This window comes from Bufo gargarizans, chromosome 7 (genome assembly GCF_014858855.1).
Source record: "Bufo gargarizans isolate SCDJY-AF-19 chromosome 7, ASM1485885v1, whole genome shotgun sequence".
Lineage (NCBI taxonomy): Eukaryota > Metazoa > Chordata > Amphibia > Anura > Bufonidae > Bufo > Bufo gargarizans.
The window spans coordinates 182,974,368-182,988,023 of record NC_058086.1 but is presented as its reverse complement, the minus strand read 5'-3'; positions in this window follow the sequence as shown (position 1 = coordinate 182,988,023).

The following is a 13,656-nucleotide window of genomic DNA, read 5'->3' as shown; positions in this document are numbered from 1 at the left end:
GTAGAGATAGAGCAGTTACAGACAGAGAGCATCTCCTAGTCTGGAGGACCTGTCCTGGCTTCCATTGATTTGGATGGAAATGTTGCAATGCTTCATTTCCCCTGTGGGGGCACTGCAGGATAATTGAAAGATTTCCTACAGATTACAGCTGATCGTTGGTGGCTTAGCAGAGGGACACTTTGCGATCATCTGATTGTGAAGGGACCCTTCTAACAAGTAATAGTAGTCCAAACCCCGAAGCCCTTTAAGGTTACAGTTCAATAAATGCACTTTTACTTTACAGCCTGGTTTACCAGCAGATGGCAGCAGTATTGGCAAAGATAGTTTTACTGGAGTGGAACCTTTCTATCCATTCCAGCCCTCTCTAGAGAGGAAGGTGTTAATTAGAGTCAGTCTAACCTACCCCTCCTAGGGGAGAGAATGTAGTCTAGTCTATCCCCTGTAAGGGGCAGGAGCAGGCCCTCGTCCCTCCTGGGCGAGCCTACACAAGACAGTTTAGCTTAACCCCTTTAAGGGGAAGGCTGTGTTCTAGCCAGCAGAGCACTGCCTGCTCTGCTGGGCCCGGAGGCCTAAGCTGAATGCCTCCAAAGTCTGGAGTAAAGGTTCCCTGAATAAAGACAGAGATAAAGACAAAGATACAGATCAAGATAAAGACAGAGTCAGACTACAGGAAGCTAAGTTGCAGCCTACAGCATAGCAGAGCTGAAAGAGTACAGATTGTATAGTAGAGCTGATTGTGTTTGCCAGCCAAAACCTATGCCAAAATCTGCTGATGACCAAGATAACGTTGGAAGATTGTTTCCTGATGAAAGTTTATTCAAGTAAAGCTGTTAATTACTTCAATACCAGTCTGGACTCAATTTATTCTGCAAATCCCTCAACCCTTTTATCACTGCTTCAGACGACCATGCTTAGGGTTCCGGATATCCAGGTAGGAGCACCGTGACAAGTGCAAAGCCGCATCTAAAGGGACACTTTAGGCAACCCTTATAGTCTGGCATTCCTACGCCTGGTTTCCACCATCACCTTCTACATAGGGGACTTAGTCCCTCGTTGCTGAAATGCAACTGGCGTCACGAAAAACTCGAAAAAACTCACATAACACCTGTAGAAGAGACCCCCTAGCATCGGTCTTGCCCATTGCACATGCTTCATGCGATTCATCTTCAGCAGCCGCATCTCTATTCATGGCTTATAACAGATCTTTATGCACTTAGCGCACATGTTCCTCTCTAAATGCTACATGAGCTACAAAATTCCCCATTAATTAAGAGCCAAACTACCTTTAAACTGCAGCATAAAAGGATCGCGCCGCCTGCAAAGAGCTGTCTGGGCTTTTGAAAGCACTGATCATAATTAGGATAGGCTGTCATCCCCGCCATGCTAACAGGGCTGCCTTCATTATAGATACACAGCAAAATATTCAAAATGCAAATTAATATTTATCACCGTGACAGGGATAACAAATTATTCCAATCACCACGATTCAAATGTTGAAAATTTCTGCAGATGTTCCATACACTTTTTTTTTCATATATATAATATAATCAGGTTAATTTTTCACCATGAAATTGTTTCGGTCGACATTAAGTTCTCAGCACTGTCAGGGAAAGTGGCCCTTTTAAATTGCCCTTTGAAAAAAAACGAAAAACTGCTAACAAAGACGCTGCTCATCTGTGATTCTAATATCTGGCTGGATACAAACCACAGTGTGCAGTAGCTTCTGTCCGGCCAATTCTCATCATTTTTGCCAGATCCGGCAATGCCGGATCGGGAGAGTTCTCCACTGGAACAACCCGCCGGACTTTCTGCCACAGAATTGAAACTAGCTTTACTTGGAAGACGGAAGAAGCGGCCTGTCTCTGAGGAGCAGGAGACAAGACATGACTTATAAAAAATATATGAACGCAGAGACAAACGCAGGATTTATAAGGGGGGGGGGGGGGCAGTTGAAAAATGTTGCTGGATATACAGACCTTTTACATATATCGCATCATATGCTTTTTCCAAGGGATGGTTTCAGGGTTAAAAGAGTTTTCCAAGCTTTTTTTTTCCTCATGACCTATCATCAGTATCTGATCGGTGGAGATCCGACACCCGGGACCCCTGCCTATCAGCTGTTTGGGAGGGCACAGGCACGCCTCTGAGCGCCACGGCCTTCTCTCAGCTCACCAAGCACAGCGCCGTAAATTGCACAGTGGCCGTGCTTGGTATTGCAGCTCAGTCTTATTTACTTCTATGGGGCTGAGCTTCTCCTAGGCCATGTGACTGATGAACTTGACATCACATGGCCTAGGGAAGACTGTGAGAAGGCTGCGGCACTACTTTGCGTTCCGGTGCCTTCTCAAACAGCTGATTGGCGGGTGTCCTGGGTGCCATACCCCCACGGATCAGATACTGATGACCTATCCAGAGGATATAAATTCTCGTAAAACCCCTTTAATGATAGTTGTCCTCCATGTAGTCTTTGGCAATTAATACTATAGATGTTGATATTACATAAATCATGGTTATTACAATTTCTAATATTCCTGTAGCGTTCTGGTGCTTTAGTGGTTAACTCACAATCAATTATTGTAATTATATTATTATAGGAAGCTTTAACCTTAATTAATCTTCTAAAGGTCAGCCTTTTTTCAATGTTAATCTGCCACCAGTTTTTTGGAGCCCTAACCAAGTGTAGCATAGACTAGTGACAGATCCCCTTAGCAAAACGCTAGGTCACTTTCGTTAACCCTATAATGACTGGGAAACTTTCCATTTTTTACTCCCAGCCTTCCCTAAGCCGTAACTTTTATATTTTTCCATTCAGAAAGATGTGTGAGGGCTTGTTTTTTGCGGGGCAAGTACTTTCTAAGGGCACCATTTACAGTTGCATACAATGTAGTGAGAAGCGGGCCAAAAAATCCAAATAGGGTGGAATTATAAAAAGACACAATTCCGTCACAGTTTTATGAGTTTTGTTTTTACAGCATTTTCTATGCAGTAAAACTGATACCATATACTGTATGTACAATTTAGGCCTCATGTACTGTATGTACAATTTAGGCCTCATGCACACGACCGTGCCGTTTTTTGCGGTCCGCAAACCAAAAAAAATTTGCGGAACGGAACGGGCACCGGCAATAGAAAAGCCTATTTTTGTCCGCGCTTTGTGGACATGTTAATTTTTTTGGGCAGGGCCACGGAACGGAGCCACGGATGCAGACAGCACACGAAGTGCTGTCCGCATCTTTTGCGGCCCCATTGAAGTGAATGGGTCTGCATCCGAGCAGCCAAAGCAAGGCCTTATCTTGTGTTTTAATGCTGGAAAAAAATAAATAAAAAAATATTAGCAAAAAACTATTTTTTTCTTTGCACCACCATATTCTTACCCCTATAACTTTTTTATTTTTATGTGTACAGAGCTGTGTAAGTGCTCATTTTTTGCAAAGTGATCTGTACTTTTCATTGACTTCATTTTTGGGGTGTGTATGACTTTTTGATCAGTTTTTATATAAAAAAATTGTGGAAGGTGAAGCGGCCAAAAATGACAAATTGCCCATTTTGATATTTATTTTTCGTTTTGCTGTTTGCCGATAAATATTTAGATTTTTTTATAGCATGGGCATTTTCACACTTGGCGATACCCATTATGTTTATTTTTTTAATTGTTCATGTACTCTTATTTAAATTTTGGAGATAAGGGAGGGTGATTTGAATTTTAATATTTTTTGATATTTTATTTTGCACTTTTTTTTAAGGGAACTATAAAAAGCAATCATTCGGTTGCTTCTCTCATAGACTCCAATGCATTAACACTTTCTGCCAGTAAAGGGGGGGAAATCCCAAAGTTTTTGTAATTGACTTATTGTGATCAATTTAATGTCAAGTAGACATTTTCCCTTGAAGTGTAAAGATGGTTTTGTCCACTCTTTTACTATTGATGGTCTATACTCAAGATAGGCCATCAGTATCTGATTGGGGAGGGTTCATCACCCTGTACCCCCACCGATCAGCTGTTTCAGAGTAGCTCTAACGCCAGAAGTCATCACCGGAGCTACGGATGTAACATGGTTAGCACTCCTTTTTGTACAAAGCTCTGTTCATTGTGTGATGGTCGTAGCTGCTTACTGCAGTGTTGCTTATGGAAGCAGTACTGCAGTTACAAGCTCCACCCACTGCACAGTGGGCGGAGTTTTACCGTTTCTGCACCAACGTCTGCCACTGCAGCTGCTCTAGAACTGCTGATCGGCAGTGGAAGAGGTGTCGGACCCCCAGCGATCAGATATTGATGGCCCATCCTGAGAATATGAGAATATCAATAGCGGAGGAGTGTTCAACCCCTTTAAGGGGTTCAAAAAGCGAAGAATTTTGTTCTGTTTCTGCCGCATGAATTAGAATCTATAACTTCGCGCCCTGGTTAAGTATAATGCTAACATCGAAAAACCTTGCATGCATAGGAATGGGAGATAAGGAGCGATAAACATCAGCAATTCGCACCTGTCGGCCCAATGAATCATACGGAAAAAGTGCCTTATTGCCTGTCTGGCTTGCAACTAATTTCTCTTCATCGATTCCCTATGCGTTTCATTGCTGAAGCTGCAGAAAGATGTTCCATCAGTTATTAGATAGCATTGAAGCTGCAGTGCTGGAAATGGAAGCTCGGGCATTGTGCTCGGTGATAATTTTCAGGCCCTTTGTGTTGTCCTGACGTTAGATAGATCAGCCCCCAGCGCTGCCATGTGCAACGTGCGCTGCTATAGAGGCGAGAGATGGAGTTTGTGCTGCTCTGGCAGATGGAGATGATTGTGGAGACAGGGATCACAGAACAGACTGCTGCTTACATAGTGCTTTTCGACTGAAATGCTTTTAGACAGAAATATTGCTTATATCATTATGGTGCAGACGGAAAATGTAGCAACAAGCACTATATGTTTTCTTTCTGGTCAAGGTTATTGCGTAGATATGGAATTCCTGCTCCTCTCATTAATCATTAAGCGGAAGAGACGCTGGAAAGGAAATGGTCGCAAACGACAGCGAGCTCCGTTATTATTTGTGCGTCTCTATCCTTCCGATAATGTAAGAGTATTTTTATCTATTTTACAAGCCTTCCTGAAACTTTACTTTCCTTCTGCACTTTTCTCCTATTAACTGATGAAAAATGGCATTACCTGGCTGTTCATGTGAAGATGTAGCAGAGTTGAGAATTTTTTTGTGTGCAGTTCTTCATAATATGAACAGGGGCATGTCAGTAGGGGGTGCAGCAGTTGCAGTGGCGCCCAGGTCCTGGTGTCTACCCTATAGAAATATACAAGTATTATAAATAGCAAAAAATTGGTGGGAGCCCAAAAACTGATTTTGCAAAGGGGGCAAGGAAAATCAAGTTACGCTGGACATAAGGAAGTGTTACCAATGGATTGCGGGTGACCTGAAGAAGAATTCCCATCTCAGACAACGGAGGTATATTGCTAGGATATGCCCCCATTGTCTGATAGGTGCGGGTCCCGCCTCTAGGACACACCGAGAACGGAGCTGGAGGACCCCGGGTCCAGCCACCTCCAAGTGCTCTCCGGTGCACTCCCATTCACTTCTATGGGGCCGATTGAAATAGCCAAGCCAGCACTCGGCTATTTACGGTGGCCCCATAGAAATGAATGGAGGGCAGCTGCGCAAGGTACAATTCTCAATGTAGGTGTGGGTACCAGAGGTGGGAACCACACCGATCAGACAATGGGGGCATCCATATCCTAGCAAAGACCACTTTAATCTTATAACATTTTGATAGCATATTGAGTCATCATGGTACAAGACATCTCAGACATTAATGGCATATCGTTAGGACATGCCATCAACATCGGGGACTTGCTCCTATTTTCAGAACGGGGCTCCCAAAGTGAGGTGTGCATGCACAACATGCTCTCCTTTCGCTTCTATGGGAAATCAGAAAATAGCCGAGCCAGCACTCCTCTATTCACCAGTATGGGACTACTAGAAATAGCCTGGCCAGCACTATTTTTGAAACTCTTTTAATGGTGAATGAAGGGTGGTCGCGCTTGCGCCGTGTGCTTTACTTGACTTTGGGTGGCCCGTTGTGGAGATAGGAGCGGATCCTAGAGGTGGGACCAGCCGCTATCCTATATTGAAGGCATATCCTAGCGATATGCCATCAATGTCTGAGTCAGGAATACCTCTTTTAATTCAGCCCTGCCTCTGCTATGTCTGAATACACCGCAAAGTTGGTGTGAACATAAGATGTGCATATGGTTTTGGCTCTGAGTAGAGATGACAGAGTTTTACTTTTTTCTTTTTTTAAATCAGATTCCAACTAATTTGAAATTTGTAACTCAATTTGGAAAAATCAAGGAAGGAGAAGGGAGAAAGAGAGAGAATTAGAGAGACAGACAGCAGGTTTTCCAGGCAATCAGACCACTTTTAATTCAAGTAGAACTTTATTGGGATCAAAATCGAATTGTAAGAAATGTTCTCATCTCTAGCTTTGGGTTTTTAGGTCTTCTTTCATCTGTTTCCTGGTTAGTGACATGTTTCGTGCGACAAGAAAGTTATGCAACATTTTATGCAATGTTTGTCAATGGTGTCGCTGTGACACGGTGCGACATTACAGGTCACACATAACTTTTTCTCCATTGACTGTAAAGTAAGTCGCACACGGCACACGACTCACCTGCGACTTGGCTGTTTTTACTGCAAAATCACATCTCGGAAACAGTCGCGCGACAGCAAGTTGCAGAGAATTTTTTAGGTTAAGGTGTTGGACCTGGAAATTTGGTGCTGTAAGCTAGTCAGAATGGTTGCTAAAGGTAACAATACTGCAAGTTAATTCAGAAAAATATCACTGAATGCAGATACAATTCTGACAGTGATAATGTAGGTAGTCGTAGCCAGAATAGATGGGATCAGTAATGATGGTTAGATTCACAAGTGATGCAGTACCACGGAGTAATCAAAAACTGTAGTCAGGCAAGTCAGGGTCAATTACTGTAGTCAGCAAGTCAAGGTCAGGTAATGTAGGTAAGGCAGAACCTAACCTACACTTAAAAAACCTTAGACTGGCCAGATGTCTGTGGATAGAGATGCTTGCCTTCCATTCTGCCCACCCAAGATGTTGTAGGTCGAGAGGATGACTTTGCTGGAAAGGTAAGTTTATTAGTGTTGGTACAAAGGTTCAGCTCCCCCTAAGCCCTTTCTGTAATACATGAGAATGCCACAAAGCACACATCAAAGGGGTTGTCCAACTTTCAAACATTTTCGGGCAGCCCCACCCCTCCCAGCCGGACCTGTGGAGAGAGGCATACTTACCTGCTTCCTGCTACTTGGTTCCAGCTCCTTTGGTCCACTGCTTCAATTACCACGCTCCTATCCCAGCTTGTAAACTTCCAGAGGTCACGTCTGCCAATGCAGTCAAAGACTGCCCGTAGCGGTGAGATGTTCCACAACCAGCACATGACCCAGTGAACCAGTAAGTGTGGTGAACGCAATGGTGGATCTAAGGAGCCGGCACCGGGTGACCGGGAGCCAGTATGTATATTTCCCTCCATAAGTCCAACAGAGAGGTCTGCCTAAAAGTGTTTGAAAGCTGGAACACCTCTTTGAGGTTTATTATATTGTACATATTAGTATATTATTATATAACCTCTATCTACAGAACACAATATTAAGCGAGCAGAGTAGAGACTGGCACAGACCGCCACCGCAGCACATTTTTACAATTCAGTCTTGGTTTTTTAGTGTCTATAAAATATTTGCTATTTAATAAATATGGTGCTTTGTCATTGTACCCATTTAGAAGAGGAGACTTGTCATGACAAATAACCCACTTGTAGTCTAACAAATGGAGGTTGTTAATCACGGTCTTCCAGTCGAAAAAATATGTCTATGATTTATGTCAACAGTGAAACCTTTTTTCATCTACACACAGGAGATGCCCCGTTACATCCCCCTGAGTGTAAGGAGACCTTTTAAAGGGGATCTGGTGCATGGCTAGACACTTTTGTCTGATGTGACTTACACAAATTAGCCACATGTTGCATCAGAAGCCATGCCCCTTTACGCCAATTCGCATGTCATTCCAGCTAAGCCATTTATCTTATGGAGTGAGGCATAGTGTGTTATTAGTTTTTGTGCATGTGTTTCATAAATTGCTCTAAAATGTGACCCAACATCATGCACCAAAAATGTGGCAAATTTTGGCACCAAATTTTACACCGAACTCTTGCCGCAATCACATTAGGCTCAATGTTTCTCCAGGAAAATACAACATCCAATGGAACATGGTTCAAAATAATTTGACTCAGTATAATGTGGATGGTATATGGAGGTGAGTACGGTCCCATACACTTCTACTGGGGGCCCAATTAAAACGTGGAGTTAGTACAGAGATTTGATATGTCATAGAATTAAAATTTATATTTTAGAAGTGGGATTTCCATACAGTCTCAGTTCAACTTGGTTGACAATTGTTTTTTATTAAGGCCAAGTTTTAGTTATTTACCTGTAGACTACCAAGCCAGAAGCAAGTCTATAGTTTTGGGCTTTAAGTTGTTTTTTTTTATACTAAATGCCTGTAAAGAACTGTAAAATCCAGTTGATGTAATAATTCCATAATGTTCTCTTCATCAGTAATGAATATATCATGAAATGTGTTATTATCGCTGCAGAACATGCTATTTGGGTGATAAGATCCTGGTGGCATTTCCTTATGTGGGAAGAACGCAATGAACTGACAAATGCTTTAATTATTTTTCCTAGACCATATCTTTTTTTTTTTTTTGCTAATAATCTCAAGTTCTCTGTTTGTCTTTGCAAACTGGGCAAATTATATGAGAACGAGGTTTGCATATCTAATAAGCAGGAGCTCAGAAGATTGAGAAGAAAGAGGTTTCTTTTTTATTACAGAACTAAGTTTCAGTGAGGTTCAGATGTGAGAACAGCATCTGCTTTTTTTTTTTTGCCACAAATAGGTTTTGTCAGTTCCAGGTTTTATCTTGAATTTTCCTGAAGGAATCTGGATTAGCATAATGAGAATCTTCAGCTACAGACTCATTATAATTTAAGAAAAACCCAATGGAACAAATGTATGATGAGCTGGCAGATGATGTGTTATTACAGTATGTGTGTTTATGTTTTTTTTACATCAAAATTAGATTTTTTTCATTTTCATACATACTGTATGTAGTGGAGTTTGTGAATTCAATTTTTTTATGCATTTACTTACATTAATTTTATACGGCTGGAGTTGAAGTCATAGGGAGAATAACTTGCGGTTTCTTAGGTAGAGAAGATGGGACGTCAAGGTCACAAGGTCGTGAATCACTTTAACCTTCCCAAGCAGTCGTCCATTGACTTATATTCTGCATATAATCATTTTTCAGAAAGCTGGAGAATAGCCAGCCGGCGTGATGGTATCAGTTCGTACATGGAAGCCCTGTGCTGACAGTGCAGAAGTTTGAGAAACAGAAGAAGAGTGGAAATTCATGAGAAAAAATCTAAGAATTGAAATACATGGGTTATACATCTGAATGGTTGTTCAGTCTACTGCCTAATGCTCTGTGCTTAAGGGGTATTCCCATACTAAATACAGTTGCAAGAAAAAGTATGTGAACCCTTTGTAATGATATGGATTTCTGCACAAATTGGTCATAAAATGTGATCTGATCTTCATCTAAGTCACAACAATAGACAATCACAGTCTGCTTACACTAATAACACACAAAGAATTAAATGTTACCATGTTTTTATTGAACACTCCATGTAAACATTCACAGTTCAGGTGGAAAAAGTATGTGAACCCCTAGACTAATGACATCTCCAAGAGCTAATTGGAGTGAGGTGTCAGCCAACTGGAGTCCAATCAATAAGATGAGATTGGAGGTGTTGGTTACAGCTGCCCTGCCCTATAAAAAACACACACCAGTTCTGGGTTTGCTTTTCACAAGAAGCATTGCCTGATGTGAATGATGCCTCGCACAAAAGAGCTCTCAGAAGACCTACGATTAAGAATTGCTGACTTGCATAAAGCTGGAATTTAAGCATTTAATTCTTTGTGTGTTATTAGTTTAAGCAGACTGTGATTGTCTATTGTTGTGACTTAGATGAAGATCAGATCACATTTTATGACCAATTTGTGCAGAAATCCATATCATTCCAAAGGGTTCACATACTTTTTTGCAACTGTATGTTTAGCATAGACTCAGGAAATGGCATAAATGCTTGATATGTAGGTCCAGGTCCCTCCTTTGACCACCCAGGCTGTGTGACATCCGTTGGATTCCATCACTTGTACAGATGATAAAAAAAATATCAGTCAGACTTTTTGCAACATTTACCATGTGACTCTAGCCTAAAGCCTCATGCAGACATCCGTGGAACACGGTCCGTGAGATACCAGACTGGCATTGCAGGAGCGCATGGCGTCATAGCAACCAATGACGCTGTGCGCTCCTGCAATGCGAGTCCGGTATCTCACAGATCGTGTTCAACGGATGTCCGCATGAGGCTTAAATCTGGCTGTTATAAAAGGGATTGCTAATGGGCACAGCCCTCTTCTATTAAACTACATACTATGCATTCAGAAAGTTTTCAGATCCTTTTACTTTTTTCACATTTTGTTTTGAAGTTTTCCCCCATCGATCTGCACTCAACATAATGAGGAAGAGAAAACAGAATTTTAGAAATGTTTGCTAATTTTTTAAAAAGGAAAAACTAAAATTCCACATGGACACTGTAAGTATTTAGACCCTTTGCTATGATACTTGAAATTTAGCTCTGGGAGCCTCCTATTTCTCTTGACAATCTTTGAGATGTTTCTATACCTTGATTGGAGTTACCTGCGGTAAAGTCAGTTGATTCGACATGATTTAGAAAGACACAGCCCTGTCTATAGAAGGTCTTACCGCTGACAATGCATATCAGAGCATAAAATCATGAGAAGGAAAGAACAGCCTGTAGAGCTCAGAGACAGGATTATATGGAGGCACAGATGGATGGGGGTACAAAAAAAATTCTGCTAGACTGAAAATTCCCCAGAGCACAATAGCCTTCCTAATTCTTAAATGGAAGAAACTTGGAGCAACCAGGAATCTTCTTCTGCCCCACCAAACTAAGTAATTGAGGAAGAAGGGCATTGATAATAGAAGTGACCAAGAACCCAATGGTCAATCTGGCTGAGCTCCAATGTTCCTGTGTGCAGATGGGATAAATTTCCAAAAGATCAACCATCACTGCAGCACACCACCAATCTGGGCTTTATGGCAAAGTACTTTTTTACTTACTACAGAAAATCTGCCCCAATATATGTGGTCATCAGAATTTATTCTAAGCAGTAAAGCTAGACCTGCTCATAATACAGACGGAGTGGGAAGGTCATGCCTGGTGATAGAAGCTGAAGATATGGAGAAAATTTTGAACATAAGGAAGAAATGTAGTGCTGGTCTTGAAGGTTTAAACTATTAGGATATGACCACACGTGGCAGATACGCTGTGGATTATTCGCAGGGGAATTGTTTGTGGAAAATATGCAGCATTTCCAGTGGCAGAAAATAAAAAAAACTGCATCCACACTCCGTGGAAACATTCCTCAATGGATTCTAAATATGCAGATTTATGCAGTGGATTTTTGTGGCTTTTTACACACTTTGCCATGCAGAGATAAATTCATACCCAAACCCATAGCAATATCTTCATGTAACTTATGTGGATTTTGCCACAGACTTGATATAGATTGAGCTGCGGATCCACAGCAAATTCCGTGGTGGATATTTAGAAGTAAAACACGCCATATGTGGCTGTACCCTTAACAAAGGGTGATCAGGCTTTAATTCCTTAAAGGGTTTGTTTCACAATGATGACCACAAATTTTGCCCATAGACAGGTCACCTGAAGAGGTTCCTGCCCCCGGGATCTCAATCAAAAAGAAGGGGCCACAAATACATGTTTCTGGCCATGAAGTTGGCCAAGTAGGCACAGCCTGTTTCCATAGAAATTAATGGGCACTCAAGCTATCCTACTTATCATACACCCGTCTGATGAGGATGATGATTCCAATTTTGGTCTTAATCACTATCCTGCATTGTTGGATGAAACCTTGGGCATCGACAGGGCAAAGCAGTCTCGACATATCTGGTTCACACATAGAGGATTGACTGTAGGGCTATTTAAGCCCAGAGTAAAGTATTTTTTCCTTTCGAGGCATTCTGCAGACACTGAAGAGCAAAGTTCTTCCCCTCAATACTTTTAAGAAGACATTGAACATTCTTGAAAGTTCTAAAAAGCTGTAAGTTAAAGGCATTACCAAACGTTATCGGCTGTATTGAAAGACAGATAATTATACTTTAAATGCGACAATGGGATTTATATGGTTGGTATGAAGAGGAGTACAAAGAAAAAACTATTGACTTAATTTTTTTTTTATGACAGAATCAATAGAAACTAATCAGGTCTTGAATGAGTTCCGATCTGTAAACAAGAGGCAAAATAAGTCAGGGAAGATGGGGGTTTTGGTGCAATGCTGTCTGTCAGGGATTAAGAAAACAAACTGCGGTAAATAAGAATTCAACAAAATGTGCAGGGATGCGAGTTATAGACGAATCCTATTAAATGCCAACCTTACTTTGCTGCCTGCTTAATGGGGTTCTCTGGGAATGAGTTAAAATGGCCACCATCAACCTGTCCTAGAACGTTAGCAGGATTGGTTGCCACAAACGGCAGAGCTGCCTAGGGTATTGAGGGGGTGGGCCTCACTACACACCACACTGATCTACAATAGATGGGAATGATGTGATCCTGCCTACAATATGTCTCCATGGCTGACCAGTCCGACAGGAAAATCAACCATATGTAGTATATGCAAGTACCAGAGTGTAGTGCGTAGTCAAGCCCTGTCCTCTCACCCTGTAGGCAGCTCTGAAAGTGAAGGCAACTAATTCTGCTCACATTCTAGGACAGGTTGCTGGTAGCCGTTTAAAATAATTCCTGGAGAACCCCTTTAAACCTCCATGACAAGCAGCCATGCAATGTATTGGAATGAACATCCATATACAGTATCTATATAACATCGAGAAGCCTTTGTGATTACAGAAGTATTGTTCCTGCAGACAATGCTCCAGTCTTTGGGGAGATTTATCAAGACTGGCATTCCGATAGTCAGTGTTGATCCTCCTGCTCTGGAGTTAGATGCACCTAATTATTTAAATGCAGATTATAGGGTTTCTACCATGATAAATGTCAAAAAATTATCACATCATATAGAACATGATAATCTCTTTCTAACAAAGCTAGAACCAGCCCTGTACCTCACATGGATCCAGAGATCTCCCCATTCATTGCTCTGATTTATATCAAGCTGACAGCTCAGGGGGCGTTTCCTTATTTTCCCTATCACAGCTCAGGGGGCGTTTCCTTATTCTCCCTATCACAGCTCAGGAGGCAGTTGAAAGATAAAACTGAGCATGTGCGGCCAGCTCAGTGAGCCGGACAAAGAAATAAGAAAAAGAACAAACAGCAGGTGGCGCTATACAGATAAATTTTATTGAATAACTCAGTGGCTATAATACATTTTTAATGACATGCAATTACAAAAGTATGCAGATCCAGGTGCTGGTTTGAAAACTGTAGAATATTTTTTGTGGGACAACCCCTTTAACCCCTTAAGGACACAGC